Below are 17,494 nucleotides of genomic sequence, written 5' to 3'. Positions count from 1 at the left end.
CTTACTAAATTAATGATTTTATCACAAGATTTATTTAATATTGTAAAGTAACATTCAACATCTGATGTAATCTATTTGTTAAGAGAATATTAAAAATGTTATTTCCCTAAGTATACAACTTAATATCTTTTCTGCCGTACATGTAATAAACGCAATGAATTTAAAAAGTACTCTCGTACAGAATTAAGAAAACTATAAAGATTATAGAGCACAAGACAACTACTATATAGAAAAAAATTTGTAACTCAAAAATTAAAACATTAGAGTTACTTTTAGAATAATGTCATACTTCATTGACTACCTATGCATATATTTTTCAGCTCGTGACTACAAGAAGATGCATTTACGCACTACAAATGGGGTAAATAAAGAGAATGGCGCTGTAAACCACAGAGCTTCGAAATTTCTTGGATCTCAGTTAGGTAGTCAGTTTGTGATTTTTGGCGCAAGGGCCATATTTGGCCATGCTGCGCCAATAGTATGGTAAAAGTTACTGGTCTAATGGTAAATCTCAGTAATTTGGATCTCAGTAATTTGACACAAAAGAGATTTTTCTAAAATCCAATTTATTTCACCATGGGAAGCTTATATTCTACAGGGGAGAAGCGAATAGACGGCGCGTCTATCTACATCGTGACACTACAGCAAATGAGACAGAAAATTTTCCCTTTATAGATTTTTCTATGAGATTCTAATAGGGATTTTTTTGACTCGCGTAGACTTAAGAAAGGAAATATTTAGTGTATTTTAAAGGAATGCGTAGGTGTTAGGGATTATTATTCCTACGCTAGAAGAATGAGAAAATTAAATAATTTCTTAGAGTGTATTTTAGAAATAAATAAATAAAAACGTGGAATTGAATTCGGAAATGAGAGAAAATTCTAGAATACAATAAGGCGGCACAAAATAAGATAAGAATTAAGAAATTACGATTTTAATTAAATTAAGAGATAAAAAGAGATAATTTAAATTAAGTTATCATTACACACGCATATTATGTGCGTGCGTGCGTGCGCGTGTGTGACTAAATTTCACTTTCCTATGACTACATGTGTCAAAGAAATCCCTATCAAAATCCCATTGTAAAACCAATAAAGGGAAACATTTCTGTATCTTTTGCACTTGTATCGCAATGCAAACGGACGTCAGTTTTATCATCGTTTCTTGTACATAGCATGCCTCCCAGATGAAATAAATCGAAATTTTAAAATTTTCAAAAGTTTCTTCTATTCAGCCACGAATCTCCTTTATATTATATATATATATATATATATATATATATATATATATATATATATATATATTAACCAATCTAAAGTAAGAAAATTTTAAAAACGAAACTAAAATGAAAACAAAACGAAATAGTTTCGGAATCGCAACTAAAAATTGTTTCTTATTCAAACTAAAACCAAAAAAAGGAACAGGAAAAACTTCATAGTATTTAGAGAGCGCAAATGCAAATATTAAAACACAGATGAAAAGAGACAAAAGTATTAAAATCAAGTTAATAGGAAAATCAAATAAACCAAATAAAAATTAAACCAAATAAAAAAAAGAATTCGGCCTGAAGACTTTTTCAAGGGTCACCCTCAGGCAGGGATTCAAAAAAAAAAAAGTATATATATTAGAGAGATTAATAAAATATACTAGAATCAATGTCTCAACTGTAGCTAGTTCCCGAAAACGGCTGGCCGTGTGCAGTTTTGGCTTAAAGTTTAAATTATAATCCAATACACGATTCATTGGGGATTTAACCATCTATTTCATAGGTATCCCACGATCAAAAGACATGAAAAATAAATCTTCGAATTATACTTCAATTTAATCAATCTTAAATTAAATATGCGCATCATTAATCTTTAATCGAAAAAAATATTACAAAATATAATTACAGTATATTACAAAAAATAAAATGAAATCAATCCAAAGAATTTAGCATCTTTTTTTCTAAAGCAAAGAGCAAAAAGATAATCGGTGGTTATGATATAAAGACATCCGCTACACAATGACATAATTCTCATTGACCTTGTGGAGAAATGTGGAATTTGGCAATCCTAACTTGAAACTATTGTAGGCATGAGAAATTAGAAATGGGAAGTCGTTGAGAGTCCTCGATTTCATAGGAAATGACATGCCATGTGGATAAATAGCCTTTAACTATGCCCTGAATAACTGTGATTAAACCTGTTCAAGTTATGTGTCTGGATAATTTAAGCGATTTCCCGCTTGTACCGTAATTCTGTGATAATATCTAACTCTATGAAAATGAGCAGTATATGAAAATTAATCTATCCAGGAAGAAAGTTTATCAAAAACTGAGAATACTTAAAATAATCAAAATTAATCTACATTCACTTAGCTGTGAGTTTAAATTCATTTTCTTTGCGTCCATCTTGACATATTTTAACAAAATAAATGAGATTATATGCATATGAAATTAATGTCTTAACTTTTTTCCCACCTTCTCAAAACATACTTGTTTCCATTGATCTTTGAAACCAGCTCTTCCTTTCATTTAATTTTTGATACAAAGTAAAACTCTGAGACTTTCAATATGTCAGTTTTTTCGTGAAAGACTTTGATTAATTGTTGGTGGTGAAAAAAAAACCACAGAAAAAAAATGAAGAAAATAAATTATTCTAAGACAAGAGGAAATACTCACTCTTGATATTTCCATAACTTCACTGATTAAAGAAGAGGAAATTATTTTCTTCAAGAGAGTGCTGAAGATGATATGAAGGGGACAAAGATTCCTTTCCTATAACCGGCTTAAGCCCTTCCGTCAAATATAAGAGATAAAAAGAGAGGGAGAGGAAGATCTTCACAACTTTTTTCCTCGCTGCCTGACTTATATTGATTTGGTTGTAAAATATCCTGGAGAAAACGGGAGACGTAACCATTTTCCTGTGCCACCCCCTCCCTTTTCCTGGTTGTTCTGCATCCCCCATCATTTGCACTTGAACCTAAAAGGTTTATGTAAGTCTTTCCGGAAGGGAAAAAGAAAATGAAAGGAAAAAAAATCTTCAGATACTTCGTCAAAATTTCTTTTGGATAAACATCATCGGTCACATCAAATTACTCAAAAAAGTTTTTTTTTATCGGTTTCGGCTCACTAGCAGCACACTAGCTATTCTGCTTGTAAAGCCTTCCCCGTACACCGATGAATTTTGTTGCTTCTGATATGCTTATCGAACGAATTTTTTTTCTTTTTTCTTTTCTTTTCTTTTTTTTACCCTCACTAAATTAAGTGTTTCTCTTTCCTCCGCGATTGTAGAAAATTCGAAATTGTTTCGTTTCCGTTTCGATGAAACGACTGCAATTAAAAAAACACATTAGAAATTAAAACAAAAGTAAAAGATTATTAACATATTTGCAATGCAAAAAATTACCCATTGGCGCCTTCCGTTTTCCTCTAAATGTGGTTCGGATTTGCCTTTTTTACAGTATCCATTACTCCAGTTTTCTGCTCATTTCCAACAATTATCTCTTTGTGAGATCCGTTCCGATTTTTTTCTGTTTATTGACCGAATGGGGGAAAAAAGGTCAATTGAATAAACTTTTATCGATTTCGGCAAACAAAGCCAGTTGTATCCGAACAGATTTTCACTGTAATACAATATTTAAATTAAAAGTGGTAGATCTCCCATTTTAGCAAGATTTTATTCGTTTCCAGTTTCCATTAAAACTAGATACTGATGGTTGAATATATCGCCTCTTTTGGATTGTTAGCTCAAAAATAATCTAATGACATCTAGATTTTTAATATATATTTTCAGTACTTGGTACTTCAGTACAAAAAATATTCCAAGTAGGAAATGTTTCTATTGCTTGCTTGTGTTCTTTTATTCTTTCGTAGCACCGTAGAAAAGATTCACCTTAACTCGAAAGTCTTTCACAAAAAAGGAGTCCTTAGCAATTCATCCTCAAAAAAGAGCATCATAAACATAGTTAAACTTATAACTGATAATGAGTAGTTACTCAGATTCGAGTTACCATATTAAATTTTTCAGTGCAAAGTTTTAATATCTCCTCACTTTATCCATATAATATCCTTAATTCTTTTCTAGTACTTCATTTCTACATAATTGCTTTCCATCTTATCTTCGAATTCGGCACATAAGTCAACATTTCTCATTTTACTTTATAAAAGAGAATGCAATGCTTCACCCTTTCATTAATATCGTACATTAATATATTCATTCATTCAGTAATCGTGCACTGAAGACATTGCTCATTTTAGTTTAGATAATTGTTTCCAATTTTATATATAATCATATTTTTGCCATTTGTATGTTTCTATGCAATTGATTTTAGTGTCAATTTTTAAAAATACAATCCATCTACATCTATACCAAACCGGATAGGGGTCAAATTAGATCAAGAAATTGATGTGTGGGGCGTTCAAATGCTAATCGTTTGTTAATTAAATTCCTGATGAATTAAGATAAATCAATGGCAAATAAAATTGATTTTCGGCAATTAGGGTAGGTTTCTTTTTGGTATATTTATAGAACAAGAATGTAAATCAAAACCATGTATATCACAATCGCCAAATTTTCACCATTTTATTGCCAGCTATCCCGACTTTTCTACTAGACAGTAGTCCTACGGTCATTTAACGCCACACCTCCGTTTCTAGAGCACACGTGGCCCCTTTCCAGTTTTGAATAGATGTAAGTGGACTTTATTTAAAAAAAATACACAACAATTAATTTGAAAGAAACAAACAAATGACAAAATACGAATACATATAACATAACAAGAAATGATAAATGTCAGAAAATCGTGGTATGGTAATAGAACAAGAATGTAAATCAAAACCATGTATATCATATCATAATCAGAAAATTTCCGCCAATATATTACTGGTCATTCTGACTTTTCTACAAGCCAGTAGACTTACGATCAGAAAATCGTGAGTCAGATAACTTATTCTATTGAATATCTCTCGTGTCTGTGAAACTACGCTTGTTAAATCAGTTGCAACGGGTTAAACATCTCCACCTTTATGCGGTTTGGAGACCAGAGTTCTGGGTCAAGTACCAAGAGGTTCATCAAACAACCATTCTAACAATATTGGGTCCGTTCCTAATATTACTGGTGTCGCTTCCAATTGGAATGCTAATTGTGCAAATTGAATCGAATCCTTGCCTTTAAACACTCGCTACTACAGAATTTGTAACTTAATTCACTAGCATTTCATTATGATTTAACTCACAAAACATTCAGTTTCTTTAATTTTGAAGAGAAAGTGTTTTCAAAATTTTCTTTCTTTTCATGGTGCAATATTTGAATTCTGGTTTTTGAACTTTACAATGATGGTAGCCATATAGTATTTGCATTCACTATAGACAAGATCATATCAGATATAAGTTATTTCATAACTAAAGTATGGTAGAAAGGGGGGGATATAATGAATATCTACTAAATTAATGTTTAAAATGAAAGGATTCGCCATAATAATGGTTTGTAATAGTACTTTAAAAGGGTTTAAATTAAATTTATTCCAAACTTTTTCGATGATGAAAGGCCCACTTGTTTATTCAAAGTTTTCAAAATTGACATCCACAATTTATCAATTTGAAATTATCTTTAGAAACAACTAATCATAACAAATTGAAATATAGCAATACTCAAAAGTTAACAAGAGCATTGAAAAAAATACGTCAATTTAAAGTTTGATTTCGCCATTCAAGTGCAAAATGATGAAATTCTATATTTCGTTAATACTTAGAAATGTTCCGTAACAAAATATTTTCTTTTAGTCATCGTGTATTTACTCTTTAAACTCACGCAATTTAAAAATTAACTTCTCAAGGAAACTTAGGCTCAATAAATTTATAGAAATTGAAGAAATAGCTTTATATTTCTTTGTAAGTTATTTTATAATTGGTCTAAATAAACGATGACCGAAAGAATGGAGAATTATTTTAAGACCAGATATTTTTTCGCAAGAATTTCTTAATTGTAATATGATTCTCTTTCATAAATAAAAAAAAAATCCTGGTACTTTTTAGCTATATGTGCAACCCGAGAAGACTTTCAATTAATATTTCCTACTTTGTTAAGTCTTAAATTTTACTGAATTAAATATTTTCTCTTCAGCTATTCATTAACTGAGACATTACTTCCTAAACATATCATTCAGAATAAGATGTTGTATAAATCGTTTTTTATTCTTATGGAATAATAAATCTATTCTCTTTTTTAAGGTCTATTTTAATTTTGTTTATCTCCTTTTAAATCTTTTTTCAAAGGTTTCAAATTAACACAATTAGAAGCAATAGATTTCATTACGCGTTTCTTGGTTTGGCTTTATTACTCAAGTGCCAGATCTGGCAATGCGGATGCATTCTTAGCTGTATTTACTTCTCTCCTAGAAGTGACAAAAACACTATATGGGAATGGTTATTGTATTTTTGAGGAATGGTTGGATGTCAAGGGCCTTTGCAAGTATCTTTCTCGCCATGCTTCTTCCTCGCATCAGCAGGAGGACAATTTGCCCCGATTGATTTAGCGCGAATAAGACACGCTTACATGGCGGTTCTTCTGCGGAATCGGATTTCAAACCTGGGACTTACCGAACCCGACATTGAGATCTTGCCACCAGGCCACCGTCGTCCCTTATTTTAACCAGGATGTTTTGAAAACATAGTCTTAAATATTAACAGAATATGGAAAAAAATTAAAATTACTTCATTAAGATTATTTTCTCTAATAAAAAAAATGCAGTGAATTTTTGAATCGTTTCTTGTTAGACATGCTGAATTTATTTTTAGCTGAAGCTCCTGAAATCTGCTTAGAAATCCGGTCGTTTGTATCTAACTTTTTTCAATGGTAATTAAAGGAGAATCTGGAGTGATAACCAGAGAAGCAAGAATAGGTGACAAATGCCTCAACCAAATGTGATGAATTTTAGATATAATTATGCAGACAGAAAAGGAAGCGAAAGTTTATTTCGGACCAAAATTGGTTGAAAAACATAAATAAATGATTTTGTTATGTAAAAATTACTTTAAATCGTTCTAAATAAATCAACAATTTCAGGATTCTATTAAATATGAAAATGACAGCTTTTTTTATTTAGTTAATAAAATAAGGCTATAAAAGATAAATAAGCGAATAATTTATTTATAAAGAAAGATAATTAAAAACATAAAATGATAACATCAAGTCTAGACATTTAATTTTAAAAAATCAGTTCAAATCATTAATGCTACTCTATTTAATTTCATTCAAGAAAATTTCCTTTTTTTTATTTGAACCATGCATTTTTAAATGCTTTATTTTTATAAGCTTAAAGTTTTTTAGTTGTAAGAGGAATATTTGAAATCTGCTTTTATACTATAACAAGATAGCATGACGATAATGAAACTGGCACCCCCTTTCTTTTCGAAATTTTTGCACTCTACCACTGAGGCCAGTATTCACTGCAAAACACTTTTGCAGCTGCACTGCTCCTATTAGAGATTTTAGATATTCTTACTAAGATAGCGTTTCTTCATAGAAAAACTTCTTATTAGATCATTTATAAAGCTCCAAAATATTGAATAACTAGGAATTAACTTAGAATACAGATCCATGAGTATGAATGAAATTTTTTTTTTCCATGGGCAAGATCTTTTCATAATGGTGAATATGGTGACTTGCCATTTTATATTAATACAAATAAATCGCATGTAACTGCCACTCTGTGAAACAATGAAAATCGAATTTCAAAAGTTCACAGGATAAAATATTAACAGGATTTCAAATTCTATTCATTATTATGATTGTAAGCACTCTTGGCAAAGATTATAAAATGAACAAGAGTGTTTTATCATCCTTCTTCGTTTTAGTATTCAGGAAGAATTCACAACTGAGGGAATTTCAACATAACAATTCATCATCTGCGTCTTTTTAGATATTCTGTGAATTATTCACCACCGCGTTTAGATAATAAAGAAAGATTTTATAAAGATTGTTATAAAATAAACTTATATATTATGCAAGCTTGGAAATTTCTAGAATTAAATAAAATATGATCTTGAAGGACCTTATTCTGCCCATAATTAATATTAAAATTTCTACTTAAATTTCGTTTCAATTCGTTTTGAAACTATTCTCTTCCAAATATAGAATAATTAAACATAAAGAAATATAATCGGAGTGTTGTAATTCAAAAATTATGGTATCCTTACATCAACAAAAATATTAAGAATACATGAGACATTTGTTTTTAAATGATTGATATTTTTTATCAATTAAAAAAATTTAAAAGTTTTACTTCTTAAAATCACTAAGCACTACAGTTAATTTAAAATGGTTAATGGAATGTTTCAGAATATCAGCATACTATATATGATAAAATAAAACAAATAAATTTAGAATGTTTTAAATATATCTTCATATAGCAGACAAAAACAATGCACTAAATTCAAAAAGTGAGAATATAATCTGAAACAAATATGCCTGAACATTATGAATTGTAGCATTTCAGTGAGAGCTGTCAATGAAATAAATATTTACCCTTGTTCCAAAATTTAAAAAAAAACTAAAAACTTTTTTAATAATCATGTAATGCTTATTCGTTTTCGGTATACGCTAATATATCAATTTAAAGTATTTAAAAAGAGTATGTAAGAGTTTTATGTGACAAATATGCATGAACATTATGAACTGTACCAATTTAGTGAGAGCTGCCAACGATATAAATGTGTGCCATATTCCGAAATTAAAAAAAAAATTAAATTAATAATTAACTAACGTGTATTTGTTTTCGGTATATGCTAATAAATTAATTTAAAGTATTTAAAAAATAGGCATTTGGAGTCCTAAAACAATCAAAAATATCCTCGGAACGAGTCACATAAGCAAACAATTGACAATTGATTAATTAGATTGATGGAACATTAAATTATAAAAGGGCAATCAAATATCACTCATTTGGGTATTTTTCATTTGTACGTTGCAGCATTCAGTTGGTTAAAATGAAGCTGCTTTTCTTCATTTTTACATAGCTTATTACATTTTTAAACAAAATAAAATGATTTTTTGAAGACAGTTGATGATAAAATTATTGCTATTAACTTGTCTAAATATATATCAGAACAGATTTAACAACTGCGCAGCAATATGAAATCAGAGAAAATTGTTTTGTTATTGTGCTATTAAGTTATATCCCATTTTTATACACTTTATTCATCCTGAGTTGTTTTGTAATCGATGAAGCTTTGTAATCGATTTCCCCTCTTTAATGTGCTAAATATTTGATATTTTAAACACTTGTGTACAATATCAAATATCAATGAGTACAATAATTGTGTACAATATCAATATAATATATCAATGAAAATACATAATATTTTGGAACCTAATTATAAGGTAATAATCGATTAATTTAATTAAATTCCGATTTTATATAAATGACTACCTGATATTGAATTTGATAAGAAAGGATTTTAAGATTTCTTAACAATTTTACTAATTAATTATAAATTTAAAACTATTAAATCATTATTAATAAAAATAATTAATTTATAAAAAAATTGCTAAAAGCGTCTTTAATTTTTTTTCTTTTGATTTAATTTTGCATCATGAATCATGAATATATAAGGATAAAAAAAGAGTGAGAAATGCATGGAAAAGTTATTACAAATAAAATATATTACCATAAATAGTAACTATCTTTACTCTGATATACATGTGAGTAAAGTTTTGAAACACAGCAAATCTAAAATTCAGGAACAGTATCTAAATCCTTGACAACAGTACTAGAAGGAAAACTATGCATTGCAAGTCGTAGAACTTATATTTTATCGCATAGATTTGCATGATTTGCATACATCTATGCTAAAAGTAACATTAAATTGCTGAAAGAGACAGCTTTTATAAAAGAACGTGCTTTCTCCACAATTTTGAAACCAAGAGACAAACCGGGTCGATTTACAAAGATGGGGTGCAGTGGAAAATTCCCATTTTTGGACATCCTGTGTTCACATGCTCTGCAATTTATATTCTTTAGAGTTATATGTGTTTTATATTAATTTTTTCAGTATTTCATTTGCACCCTGTTCACTTAAAAATATTTTTTGAAATCCCTAAAAGAATATATAAAATTTGTTCTTTAAAGTTTGTTAAAAAATTATGAAAGCAACGATTCAAGAGCAAATACATTAAGAAATATTGCATTCAATGCATGAGGTAAATAAATTTAACTAAAAATATTTTAAAACAAACTTTTTGTAGCCCAATAAATTAGTATAAAATGATTATTATTATTGGCACAATATAATTTTTTATATTAATTCCTTTTAAGTTCTTAATCTTCGATTTGTGTTTTCTCAAACTCATTTCCAGGTGGCACCACTACTACATATCAAAATTTAATTTAATTATAGACTTAGCAATAAATATGTTCTGAAAATATTACAATTGTATAATGTTTCTGTATCGAACACGAAAGTGTGCAAAGTTTTAATTCCATTATCAAATGAGAAAGTGAGTTAAAAAGGTTTTCAAAATTCTCTTTGTATATACATAAAACTATTCCTCATAAAAGTGTTTAAAAATAGTCTAAAATTTCTTCCATTATTCAGTAGCAAATTAGAAAACATTTGAGAAATTAATAAACGACAGCAAATTGCGAAACTTTGAGTTTAATAATTCAGATATAACAAGATATGCTCTTATTTAACTCTGCATTACACGAATTTCAAAAGCATAAGGCATCGAGAGTTCTTTTACTGTCGTAATAAATGCTTGTTCCTCAAATTTCAAGATTTACAACAGCACACAATCGAAAGCTGCGAGTCAAGTTCATACTCTTCAGAGCATTATTCTATAAACCCATTAAATTTCTCGGAATCTTGTAGATTCATTTCGATTTCGTAATTGTGCCCTTAATTGTTCGAAGAATGTCTTTTCTTCGAACAATTAAACAGTAATTTAGGAATCGGAACTTTTGAATTCAATCTGATAACCAAACATTTCTACCGAAGAATATTGGGATCATTTAATTTGTAATAAACGAACATTTTTCTGTTTCCTAAGAGGAGATTAAAAATCAGATACCGATATGAAATATTTATTAATTACATAAAGCAATTAAATCTTTCAGAATCTTATTTCATTCTATTATTATCTGTACTAAAGCGCTTATTCAATGAAATGAAATTTCCTGAGGACTTTTGAGAAAATGTGTATCTACTTCCTTGTGATTATAGAGAATTATTGATAATTATTGAGCAGGCTTTTTATTGAAGCTAATGCTCAATTTAAAATTCAGAGCTGACAATAAAATTTATGAATTAATTATTGATAAATTTTATTGTTAGACGAAAATATTTTCATCAGAAGAATAATTCATTTGAAAAAAAAAATTATTATTCAATTTTTGTAAGATTTCCAAATATTATGTTGGCTTTCCCTAACGTCATGGTTGATAGCTTTAATTTCTAATAGCTTTTGTGATAGCTTTGATAGCTTTAATTCTCACCAGCTTTCAGGGAATTAAAAGCAAAAAAAAATGATGCTGCAAATCAATCAATCCATTCGTACATCCATCATCAGAAAGTCGCATGAATCAATTGTGTCATGTGACTATCATAAAACCTTTAAGCATAATATAAATTTATGAATTAATCATTGATAAATTTTACAGCTAGGCTAAGATATTTTCATAACTAAAGTTAGTAGCAAAAAATTATTCAAATTTTTCAATGAAACTGAAGATTTCCAAACATTTTTATGGCTTTCCCTAATTTGATGATCGGTAGTTCTAATTTATGATGCCTACCCTCACCATTTTTCAATGAATTCAAAACAAGAAATTGTTCTAGAAAATCAATAAATCAATCCATCATCGTATATTCACATGAATTAATTGTGTTATGATTCATGTGACTATCATAAAAAATTTAAATATAATAAAATTTCATAAAATGTTTTGCAAACTGAATGCCGAAATAATACGCATAAATGTAAATGAGTGAAGTAAAAAACAAATGCAACGATAAAAAACTTGTATTTTTTTAATATAACTTCATGAATCACTTATAGATTATTATAGAACTGGTCATTAAAGCAGAAATTTCATACAAAAATTATTAATAAATAATCTACTTGATATTTGATTCATTTTAATTCTAATCTCTGTGTTTAGTTAAAATGACAGCAGATTCAAATGTATATAGATACTACATCAAGAACAAAATCTGAGACGAAGTTCGACAAAACAAATCATTTTTAGTAATCAAAAATCCAAAAATATATATGCAGATTGTGTCATCATAAGTAGAGAATATTAAAAAAATGGCAATCTCATATTTAACAACATATTTGCAGAAGCGCATACTGTGCGCAAAATAACACTTGAAAGGAAAAAATGAGAATGACATGATCAAAATAGTAGAGTTAATTTTTAAAGTAGCGGACATATAGTGCTATCCATGGCGACGTAAAAACGATCCCCGGGAGCACACGAAAGTACCGGGAATACGTCTGATGTCTGCCGAAGCGACCATGATCAGCGCTGTCAGAGTTACCGGTGTGTTTTTTGATATATCATAAAAAAGTGAATTTAAAGGAATCCAGACGGAGAAATCAAGCGGATTGAGATCTGGATAATGTGTGGGCTTAGTAGCGTCAAAAACTATAAGTGATCTAATAAACGCATTTATTTAATGACCAAATAACGTTGAGGAAATCGACGACAAAATGAGTTTGCAATATTATTACTCCATTCCAATTTCCTTTCCAGTTTAAGTTTATTTTTCAACTTTCTGAATTTATCGACACCCAGCATATCCATTTTTTCCAAAATTCGAAGGAAAAAATCCTTAAATCAGGAATCAGAAGTCCTTGAAATGAATTTTATACGTACAGCCATTTTTTTTTCTTTATATACTTCTGGCGAATATCTTACTCTAATACTGAAACAATAATGTTGTAATTTTTCCTTCGTATGAATCCTCATCATCAGCAACTATAGACACATTTTAAAACTGCGAATTATGAACACAGAAATTTTATTATATATTTATCCGCATTTGCAATATATTTTTTATAACAAAATATCAAGCCATATTTCCCATGTTTGCTTTTCCCTTACGCAGTGATTTAAATTCCTAACAAAAATAAATGCATTAAAGCAAGATTTTCCTTTCAGTAAAATGACCTTATTCTTTTTAACTCTATTATTTCAAAGAACTTAATGGGCTTAATGCATTACCACTCCGCTAAAAAGCTGAAGCTATGTTTTTTTTTTCTTTTTCTTTTTCGAAATAATTTCCTTTATAACAAAGGCTTTCATTTTTTAAAATTCCAAGAATAAAGACTAAATAAAGGCATTATTTAATCTATTTCTGGAAACATTTTTTCCCCTTGCAACAGTGAGAAATCTTCAAAAATGATAAATTCATTTTTGCTTATTGCTGATGTAAGAATAAGAATCAAATACTCTGAGTTTTTTTCTGATTTTTTTTGAAAAATTGTTCTATACGATACATTTCATAACTTTTGAAGATAATCGATAAAACAAAAGAAATGCAATTAGGAATATGACTTGTACAAAATAGAAAATAATTTTTTTTGTCATTAAATGATGACATTCAATACCTGAACAATATAATTCCATTCTTATTTACTATATTTTTTACTTTCAAATAATTTTATTCATCAAAGAATTAAAACTGCCTGACCATAAGAAATTTGTAAATAAAATCGATACTTCCTCTAGTAACAACAAAATTCAATAAAATTAAGTTTTAATAATTAATAAGATAACAAAATTATATTAGGAAGTTTGAATGAAAAAATTCTTTATAGATATATCATAAAAAAAGAAGTGGCATTTAGAGATCTAATTTACAATAGAGTTTTAAATTTCAGAATGTCTTAAATCTCTTACAAAATGCTATTTTATTTCAAAACGATATGTTAAAAAATAAAGAACCGTGTGTCAAAACGAATCATTACATATGAAGAAGAAAAAACATATTAAGAAACTATCATAAAAAACTGTTTATAAACAAACATTTGTTTTAGACGAAATAAATGTCCATATCTAAATAAGTTTTAGTATATTTTACAGCAGATATATAAAACTATGTAATAAATCTCCTTTAAAATGCTCGTGAAATACGATGTGTTAATAAAAAGTTTCAAAATAAGTCATAATGGAAGGAAAAATTATCATGCAGAAATAAAAATATTACTCCAAAAATTTACTACACTTTTCTGCATATTATAAACAATAGTTTAACTTTTTTTATATAAATAGATCCGATTTATCTAAAAAAATGCAATCCACTTTGCTTGTTTTATTGATAACATAAATGTTTAATTTTAAATAATATTAATAAGACTTTAATTGAGTTAATCTAGTGATTCTGAGTTATGATCAGATGACGCTTCAAGCTGGTATTTTCCTTTATAAACCACACTAGCTGGAAATTAAATCCTTCGAATCATTGGTAAGTTTAAAACATCAGCTTTATATAGGTGTTGTGAAAACATACTTGTCGTTAAACTTTCGATAGTGCGATAGATGATAAGTATTCAGAAGTATTTTCAATTTTTTTAAAAAATTATTATTATTATTATTTAAAAATTACTATAAAAACCAACCACTCATAAAGCAAAAATTAGTAAATGGTAAAACTTTCCTAAATTTTTCAATGAGACAAATCTGGTCATGTAACCATTCAACATTCAGGAAAAAAAGCAAAACTAAAATATTAGTATTTAAGAAAGAAATTCAACCATTAAATTTATATAAAGCAATAATAAAACATCTCAAACCAGAAAGGGCTCGGGTCTTTTTCCGTTAAAAATTTGATTTTTACTGAAGTAATTTTATTTTTATCGATTAACATAATAAAGTTATTGAAAATTAGGTTTAAACATTTTCAGATAAGGTTTGAAAATAAGTAAGATGGTAATTTAATTTTTAAGTGAAGTTTTCGTAACAAGTCAAGACCAACAACATATTGCTGAGATTATTTATCTTCAGATTCTGTACGATTCTTTATATTTATTCAAAACTTCTCTTTAATAAGTTTATACATTAATCAAAAATATATTATGAAATGTATATTATGAAAAGTTGATTACGAAACAAAGCGGATATAAACTTTTAACAAGAAAGTATGAATTTGAGAAAAGTCATCAAAAAGTATCAGGAATGCTAATTCACAGACTGATTATAAAGGTATAAAGTCAAAGCCAAATATAAAAATTAGTGGGAAAATCAGTTAAAAATCTTAAAGGAAAATCAAAATCGTTGTGAAATTATAAAATTTAATTTTTTATAGTAGCATGACAGTTAACTACAGAAAATAAAAAAAGAAATTTCTCAAAATTTGATTATTTAGTAAAAAACTTGTACATAAAATACTTTTGTTCAACACTTTAGACTAAGTATCAGATTTCATTACAAATTTACTTACTTAAATATTTTCATGAATTCCTTATAAATAAAAAAAACTTTTCAATTTTAACTAATTAGAATTATCTAATTACGTAACTGACGTCTAATAATAATCAATTTCAGAATTGCATTTTATTTCAAAAGTTTCTGATTTGTACCACTAAACAATACACTTTTCATTAATTTTCAAAATTTAAATAGGAAATTAAAAAAATAAATATTATAAAACTTTCCCAAGTAGCTTAAATAACAGGTATTATTTCTGAAGTACATATGTAATAATAATAATGAATACAAATACAAGTGGAAAATTAAAAATCATCAAAGTTCATCACCAAAGTAGTTCATCACCATTAAAAACTTTCAAATCATGTATAGAACAAAAAGTTACTCTTTGATTTTAATGAATAAAACATTAAATTAATACTTAAATTAGTTTAATAAAAGAAGCAAAACTTTCAACAAGTTTTTTAACATTCAAAACTATCATATGATTAATCATAAAACATAAAAATATTTCCTTGACTGCTATAGAATTTTGGATACAACTTTTCAATTGTATCTTTTAATTGTATTGTTCTTCTTATCTATCTATTGTATCTTTTAATTCAATTGTATCTTCTTAACTAACTCAGAGAAATTAATAAATTTTCTCGAAACACTATTTTTTTGTTAAAATCATATACCTTCTTTAAAACAAAAAGGAAAATTATAAAACTTGCTCATATTTTTGAAAAATTCGAGAAACCACAGAAAAAGAAACAGCATTTCAGAAAATTAAAAATAAGAAACAATTTTCATTGATTTTTTGTACTTTATACATAAGTTTCTTATACACAAAAAATTAAATTATTATTAAAAATGTAATTATTAAAATATTTCAAAAGATTCAGTATTTTTTTTTATCCGTTTTTTTTAAAAATTCGGATAAAAAAAGATTTCGGAAAAAAAATTATTCAAATTTAAATGAGAAAATAAGAAAAGTCTTGGTTATGAAAAATTCATCAAATCTTGTTTAAAATTAGGTATTATTCATCAATTTACAGAGTCAACATCGTTACTTGTTTTTAACAAACTCTAACATTTAAAACCAATAATAAAATATGATTTAATTAGATAAAATAATTAAATAAAAATCATTCTTAACATTCAATTCATAGATTCAATTATTCAAATTATTATAAAGTAGTAAATTAACAACTTTAACAAATTGCTTTATTTTCTAACATTTCTTTCATCAACTTTCAGGTTAACATTTACGAGCTTCAAAACTTCGAAAGATTTCAGAACGCAATATTCATTGAAATAAAATAAGTGGGAGTCCTTTATATCTGCACTTTTCTTAACAATTTAAAAGAAAATAATTAAAATGAAGTTTAATAGAAAAGTTTATAAAGCGCCCCAACCTTCAAACTTTTAAACAAAAACTGCTTTTCTCAAAACTCCGCGCATTCTTTAGGACAAAAAACAAGTCCTATAACAATTACCCTTTCTTCCAAAAGTTGGTAAAGAGCGGCGCCGAAACTTTTCGAACTTTTGAAGCACCCTACCAAGTATATTTTCTTTCCGCCCCTATTGAAAATGTTGATCTAGAGGGCCAAACGATGAAGAGATTGAAAGGAATGAGAAGCAATACCTGAGGGTGGTCCAAGTGAAGCGTCCGAGCAAGTGGCGGATCTGCGGGCGCTCTGGATGGCACGAAGCTTTCTGTCTAGCCATCGATCCACCGAGAGAGGGAGCCACGCGCAATCTTTGAGACGAAAACTTTTCTCGATACCTACACTCCTTTGAACGAACAACTGAAAGAATTGATAATCTTAAATGGGACACGTCTCTTATTCGTTTTCATACGAAGATTGAGTAGAAACAGATAGGCAGCAAAACGACGTTGATTGAAAAATAAAATTCCTTCTTGGAGAGAAATAATAGAATCATGAAAATGGAAAGAAAAATAGATCTAATAAATGGAATTATCTTTTGTAGAGACATTTTTGCCATTAAGTTTTCAACAAAATTCCTTTGGAGCAACTTCAAAGGAAATCTTCAATTTAATGGACTAATTAGTGCGAAAGAAGGTTCTTTAAA

General features: G+C 28.0%; 1 protein-coding gene across 5 annotated transcripts in view; it reads right to left on the bottom strand.

Annotated features, from left to right (window-relative positions):
• Nucleotides 1-17,494, bottom strand: part of LOC129959101 (delta and Notch-like epidermal growth factor-related receptor) — a 435,345-nt gene that overhangs the window by 343,109 nt on the left and 74,742 nt on the right. For 3 of the 5 annotated variants that reach the window (XM_056071911.1, XM_056071914.1, XM_056071915.1), the window contains exon 1: nucleotides 17,046-17,091. The exons of the other annotated variants lie outside the window; for them this stretch is intronic. The gene's annotated coding sequence lies outside the window, so the exon portion shown is untranslated. Of the gene's footprint in view, nucleotides 1-17,045; nucleotides 17,092-17,494 lie in introns of those variants that run through there. 5 annotated transcript variants of the gene reach the window in all.

The sequence above is a fragment of the Argiope bruennichi genome, chromosome X1, assembly GCF_947563725.1.
Source record: "Argiope bruennichi chromosome X1, qqArgBrue1.1, whole genome shotgun sequence".
In the NCBI taxonomy this organism is placed as follows: domain Eukaryota; kingdom Metazoa; phylum Arthropoda; class Arachnida; order Araneae; family Araneidae; genus Argiope; species Argiope bruennichi.
Note: the sequence above shows the minus strand (reverse complement) of the source record. Positions and strands in the feature narration are given on the sequence as shown.